The 7,201-nt window shown below is 41.0% G+C and overlaps 1 long non-coding RNA gene across 1 annotated transcript in view; it reads right to left on the bottom strand.

Moving 5' to 3' along the window:
- The window catches only part of LOC111752325 (uncharacterized), a 104,496-nt gene extending 103,162 nt beyond the window's left edge, over nucleotides 1-1,334 (bottom strand). Inside the window, exon 1 of the long non-coding RNA XR_002787288.2 lies at nucleotides 1,077-1,334. This is a non-coding gene — a long non-coding RNA (uncharacterized LOC111752325). The remainder of the gene's footprint in view (nucleotides 1-1,076) is intronic.
- Between the last annotated feature and the right edge of the window lie 5,867 nt (nucleotides 1,335-7,201).

A 7,201-nucleotide genomic window follows, 5' to 3' on the forward strand; every position in this document is an offset into this window, starting at 1 on the left:
AGCCAAAGCAAACCTGTTGCTGTCAAGTCAATTCCAACTCATAAACAACCTTGTAGCAACTTTATAGGACAGAGCACAACTGCCCCATACAGCTTCTAAGGCTGTAATCTTTATGGAAGCAGACTGCCACATCTTTTTCATGGAGCTGCTGTGGGCTCAAATTGCCAACATTTCAGTTAGCAGCCTAACGCTTAGCCACTGTGCCACCAGGGCTCCTAAAACCCACTCTGCTCAGGCATTTATACAACTATTCCACCAAAACAGCTCTTATAAAGATCACCGGTGGCCCCTTCCTTTCCAAATCCAGTGACATTCTCAGTCTCCATATTACTCAATCACTCAGCAAATTTGACACATTAGCAACGCTCTCCTTGAAAAACTATCATGACTTGGCTCCTGAGACACAATTCTTTCTCAGTTCTCACTGGTTCCACCTCATCTCCTGACTTCCTAACTTCAGAGTACACCCAGAATCAGCCCTAGGATATCTTCTTCTATTTACAGTCACTTGGTGATCTCATCTCACCTCATGGCGTGAAGTATCATCTATACCCTCGCTACTCTTAAGTTTATGTCCCAACCTTGGAACTTTCCCCTACAGACTCATATATTTATTTACTAGTACAAAATCCTGGAGTCATCCTGGGCCTCGTTCTTAATCTCACATGGAAAATTAAATTTTTTAGCAAATGGCCTTTCATCCTTATTTTAAACATATGTTAAAAATTCAACCATTTCTTGTCATATGCTTCATAACCATCCTAGTTCAAATCACCATCATCTCTTCAATGCATTTCAAGAGTCTCTTGTTTTCCCTGACTCTGTGATCCTTTAGACACAGCTGGCAGATCATGCTACTCCTTAAAGTACCCTCCAAGGCCCTATACTTTTCCTATTTAAAAAGTGGTCTGTGAGCTTGTTAGAAATGCAAAACCTCAGGCCCTAACCCCAGACCTACTGAATCAAAGCTTGCAGTTTAATAGGGTCCTCAGGTAGTTCATATTCACAATATTAAGATTCACTGCTCTGTGAGGTTGCTCCTGCCCCTAAATCCTATTACTTTTGAGATTTCTTACCTTGTTCCCCCTTGTTTCTGCTCTGGAGCCACCACATCCTCCCCTGCTGGTTGCTGTTCCCCAAATAACCAGTCACGTCCCCTCTTCAAGGCATTCAAATTAACTGTTCCTTCTGTCTGAAATGTGCTTCCTTCAGATATCGCTAGATCCCTCTTTACTCATGATTTTGCTCAAATATCACCCTTTCAGAGAGTCATTGGCTGACTACCCTATCTAAGAGAGCAACCCCGTTCACCATCTCTGAACTCCCACTCACTATTACTCAGCATCATTTTGCTTACCTTTCCATTTTCTTAAAATTATATTTCAAGTAACAGAGGTTTAAACCACTTTTTTTTTTTTTTTTTTTATAGTTAGTGCTTTTTATGTCCTAAAAAAGTCTCTGCCTACTACCGTGTCGCCATTTTGAAGGTAAGAACTATCTCTGGTTCAAGACATTGCTCACATTCAGTAGAGATAGTTGTATGATTGTTGAATTTATTGCTATTAGAGCTGGAAGGGCAAGGTTCTAATACAGCTAATTGTCAACCTAGTTGTTAAACTGATGATTAAGCATATGGGTAGTTAGCTCAAGCCATATGTGACACCATCAAAAATAGGATTGCATCTGTCATCATAGGTTCCCAGCAATGCGGATTTTAGCAGTTACTGTTCAGCAGGCATGAGAGAAGCATCAACTCCGTATCAGTTACATAGTTGCAAGTAAAATAAACTAGTCCTGTTTTAATTAATAAAGGGATTTATAGGAAGAGTACTGGGCAGCTTACAAAATTTGGAGGAATCTGCAAAAGCGATCTTGGGAAACATGCAAGAACAAGGAGGACGTGGAGGGTGAAAGGCAGGAATATTCTGGGCATGCTGCTTCCTCTGCTATAGTGCTCGGTGGATCCGCTGACATGCATCTCCATTGAGTCTTGTTGTCTCTTAATTTTGCATTGTTTTTTTTGAAACTTAGTATTTTGGGTAGAAGTACCAAATTCTACATGGATTTATTGTCACCTTTTGTGTGTCAGACACCATTTTAGATGCTGGGCATATAGTAATGAACATTTTGAATTTTAGATAAAACACTTGCTCTTATGAAGCTTAGATGATTGGGGAGAATACAGACAATGAACCATAGATATGACAAATTAGTAAAATATATAATAATGTGCCTGTTCCTAGTTTCTAGGAGGTAAGTAGAGGGTGCCTTCCCATTTTTTACTTCTTTAATAGTCAAAGGGGTCACTTCATCACGAACATGCAATGGGGAGTTCCCTTAATGTGGGGAAGGAATTGGATGTTGGGGAGACAGAAAAAAAGAAGAGAACATTTATTATAATATAGATATTGTTCAATTTAATCATGGTCAAATACTTTCTATTATTGCATGTTTATTCAACATTTATTGAACTCTTTGTTCCAGGCACTGTACACACCAGTTTCACATGTGTTATTTCATTTTATCCTCATGAAAATCCTGTAAGTTCTGATCTACTGTCTACCTTATTTTTGCGATAAGACAACTGAAAGTTCATAGTGGTATTTAACTTGTTGGAAGCTGGAAAACAGCATCCCTACCCAGGTCCATTCATTTCATGTTCTCTATCTCTTCCACTATGCCCTTCTTCCAGTTAATAGAGAGATATAGATACTGGAATTCTAAATAATGGAATGTTTACTGTGTGTTTACTTTTACACAGCTCCAGTTCCCAACCCCCATCTGTGAGAAATTCCACAAATGTCCCTAAGCCACAGAAGGAACCTTAATGATTTTACCTACAGCCCTCAACAACACGTCAAAAAGGGCTGATTATTTCCACTTCTGGGGATAAGAAATCGGAGGAAGAGCAGCAGTTATTGCATCCATGCTGACTGATAAAGTGCTTCTCATCTGTATCAAGTCAGATCATAAAATACATACAAAACTGCGTAAAAAACTATCAGCAAGTAGGAAAGTGTTTCCACTGACCTCAAAAGCACTCAAAGAGTCGCAGCACTGGGGTCACAAGAAGAACCATTATTGTTGCTTGTTTTCTTCCATTGAGTGTTTACACTTTGCATTCTATGTGGCAGTAAGCTCAAGGTTGTGCTGTTGGTGCAAGATCATTAGCTTTACAATTTTTGAATAAGCTTTTGCCTTTTTTTTTTTTTTTTTGCCTTAGCAAATGTTCATCCCAGCCTCAGCGAACATGTTTATGTCCAGGTGTAAATCCGGTTGCTTGAAGATCTGCTTGCTAATTGCACTGGTTGCTGTTCTTTTTCTGTGCATGAATTGGGCAGCAGAAATTCATCAGAAATCTTCTCTTCCTGAACGACATTGGCTGAGGTTTTTAGCATACGCTTGGGTCGTGGTGCTCCGATAAGCGATTTCTGCCTCTCGGTCATACGGGGCAAGGTCTAAAGAGCTGTGCCCCCTTCACCACCCCCACCCCGTCATTGAAGCAACCAGGAAAAGTGGCAAATGTCTAGTTATTTTTGGTTAAAGTGGTATTAGTTTAATGTCAGAAAATGTTCTATTCTTCATGGGTAAGAATTATAATAAAACCAAAAAACAAACCTGTTGCGGTCGAATTGATTCCAACTCATAGCAACTCTATAGGACAGAGTAAAACTGCCCCATAGGGTTTCCAAGGAATGGCTGGCGGATTCGAACTGCAGACCTTGTTTAGCAGCCCTAGCACTTAACCGCTGTGCCACCAGGGCTCCAATAATTGTAATGGCCACATTAATTCACTTATTAATTTATGTAATCCTCACAATGATCCCGTGAGGTTGTTGTTGGGTGCGATCAGTCCATTCCAACTCATGGTGACCACGTGAAACAAAGTAGAACTGCCCTGTAGGGTTTTCTGGGCTATAATCTTTGTGGAAGCAGATCCAGGTCTTTCTCCCAAAGAGCTGCTGGGTGGGTTCAAACTGCCAACCTTTAGGTTAGCAGTCTACTGTTTAACAGTTGTATCACCAGTTGTGAGGTAGTATTATTATTTCATTTATGCAAATGAGGAAACTAAGGCACAACAAGTCAGTTAGGTAACTTATCCCAGATCACAAAATTATGGCTCCTGTGATCTTTACCACTAAAATGAAAATAAGTTCTGGGAGCAGTGGGGACATGCAAGGATTTTCTTTTATCTGTTTTTTTTTAAAAAATCTTGAAAAACTCTGGTTACACTCTCAAAATAAAAGGTGTTACAATGCTGTTTCTTCCTGTAAGGCCCAACTCAGCATTAGAGTTTAACAAAGCTTCTTAATTAAACAATGTGGCATCAGGAAGCAGCATTTCTAAGCAGCAGGTTGAAGAGGAGGGCAGGCTGTGACAGTAACCCAGGCTAGAGGGCTCTCAGGAAATGATGATGCCTGATTCTCTCCTCCTGAAGAGAATTCAGTGTTTGGCTAATCAGTGAGGTTTGAAACCTGAGAGGAGCAATATTTGCATGACTCTACCCTGATGGCACTGCAGGGCAAATGTCCTTGCTGATTGCACCTCTCTGGAGAGCTGTGCTTCTTCTCCTCTTGCCACACAAGGTCTTGAACTGAATTTAGAGGTTTCTTGGGACCACCAGGTAGAGAGGAATCGCTCACACCAGCAGCAGCACTGGATCACAGTAAAAAAAATAAAGAGTTGTGAATTACTCGTGTGGGCCACTGAGAGCAAATTCAGCAGGTGTTTCCCTGGAGACCCAGCCACAGAGGCAGAGCGTACCTCTCCTTCTTAAGGTGCTCCCACCAGCTATAACTACGACTCTAGGAACTCTGGTGCTGCCGATGGGGCTGGGACTGGCTATCTCCCACACAGAGAGAGCCTTACTTTTAGACCTTTATTGTTGTTGTTCTTTCCAAGTGCTTTTATCCACATGGATAGATGTAGAGGCTGGGGAATGTGGGCTTATATGTAGACCACCAGGGTTCAGTCTCCAAGGATTGCCTTGTTCATGTTCTACCATTCACTAATAGACAACTGTAAGATGGTCCTGAGACCATCTGCTTCATAATGACCTGGTCTGTGCTTAAAATGCTTGCCCTAGACCCTAAATCAGCATTTTGGGTGTTGAGACAGGAGAATCTGTGAGTGTAACATCTTCTTGTCCACCCCGCCACCACCACCATAGTTCTGTATTCATCTAAGTTTGAATGTCACTGCTTTTAGATTAGACATTTAATAAAACCACTGTTAAACTGAATGTCTAGTATGCAGTTCAAAAGTATCTCCTGAGCACATACTATTATTGTGCTGTGTTGTTGTTGTTGTTAGTTGCCGTAGAATCGATTCTGACTCACGGCAACACTGCATGTGGAGGAGAACTGCTCTATAGGGTTTTCAAGGCTGTGAACTTTTGGAAGCCGACTGCCAGGCCTGTTTTCCAAAATGCTAGCAGTCAAACACTTAACTGTTTACACCACCAAGGGACTCTATATGATTGTGCTATAAAGGTCAAAAAATGAAGAGGATGTGGTACATGCCCTCAAGACACTTAAATTTGGAGGGGAGGCAGAAGAAAACAACTAATTATGATGCTCATCAAACCTGGATAAACGTTATAACAGACGCAGGAAGGATTACTTTTGATTAAGGGGATCCGGAAAGATTAAAGAGGTGACATTTACATAAGCTTTGAAGGACAAGGAAGGAAAGGTGTGTACTCTAGGCAGAGGGAACCCCAAGAGCAACAGCAAGGACTTGGCAGTAATTGGCCTGTGTGTGGCTATTGTGGGAGAAGTAGGGGAGAATATGAAGCCAGAAAGTAAACCGGTGCTGAATGGGGACAGTCCTCAAATTCCAATTTAAGGAATTCTCTTCTATACTGTTAAAAAAAATAAATAATAAAAACAAAAGAGAGAGAGAGAAGTTATTGAATGTTTCTGAACAGTGGGTGACGTGATTACCCTTGTGAAGTGTTATGGCAGAAATGTGAAAGCAAAGACTAAGATGAAAGACATTTGGGCAATAATCCCTGTGATAGATAATGAAGAGCTACACTGGATGAGTAGCAGTGGAAGTAGTGAAGAGTGTATCTAAAGTATCTTAGAACAGTTTAGATTTGCCGCTTGGTTTGATTTATTTTTTGAAAAAGAAAAAAAAGAAAGAAATAGGGTAGCAGCAAAGCTGACTCAGGTTTCGAGCTTGTGTAAGTGGATGAGAGGTGCCAGTAACCCAGGGCAAACTGCCCTAAGACAATTGGATGGTACACTCTCTTAGGTGTTTATGTAGATAAATGTGGTCTCCAAGAAGTTTGATGTTATTAAGGTAAGCTATTATGCAATAAGGATAAACCAAACCCGTTGCCATTGAGTCAATCTGACTCATGGTGACCCCTTGAGTGTCAGAGTAGAACTGTGTTTCACAGGGTTTTCAATAGCTGCTAACCAAGAGGTCGGCAGTTTGAATCCACCAGGTGCTCCTTGGAAACTGTGTGGGGCAGTTCTACTCTGTCCTATAGGGTTGCTATGAGTCGGAATTGACTTGATGGTGATGGGTTCGGTTTTTTTTTTTTTTTTTTGGTATTTTTCAGAAGTAGATTCCAGGCCTTTCTTCTGAGGTGCCTCTGGGTGGACTCTAACCTCCAAATGTTCCATTAGCAGCTGAGCATGTTAACTATTTACACCACTCATGGACTCTGCAATAAGGACAGACCGTTATCATAAAAGCAGATCTCAGGCCAAACTCTGCCATACGCTTAGACATTTATTATTTTCTATCAAGCAGACACAAAATAGTGCATACAACCTGTTTTGTAAGCTTGTTGTTATCCCAGCTCTCTGTAGCTTTCTGTGACTGACAACAACTGGCATGAAATATTCAGTTTAGGCAGACTGAACGATATTTTAGAAACAGGATTCACTCACCTTCATAGTAACCATCAGGAAACCAGAGCCCTCTGATCTAATAGCTAGACTCAGAGAGATCAAGCCTCACATGGCTTCACTAACAGTCCAGGCCACGGAGCTTGCTAGATTCTTATTCTATGTTCATGTAAGGATGCTCGTGTAGTCCCATATAGTGAATGCCACTAATTTCACCAGTGAATTCTCATTTCTGGAATTCATTGTAGTAATTAGCAACATCAGGTCTGAGATTAACATATCTGAAACGTGTAGAAGATACTTTGGAGTATGGTCATCCTGATTTTAATGCTAGCTTG

The sequence above is a fragment of the Loxodonta africana genome, chromosome 4, assembly GCF_030014295.1.
Source record: "Loxodonta africana isolate mLoxAfr1 chromosome 4, mLoxAfr1.hap2, whole genome shotgun sequence".
Classification (NCBI taxonomy): domain Eukaryota; kingdom Metazoa; phylum Chordata; class Mammalia; order Proboscidea; family Elephantidae; genus Loxodonta; species Loxodonta africana.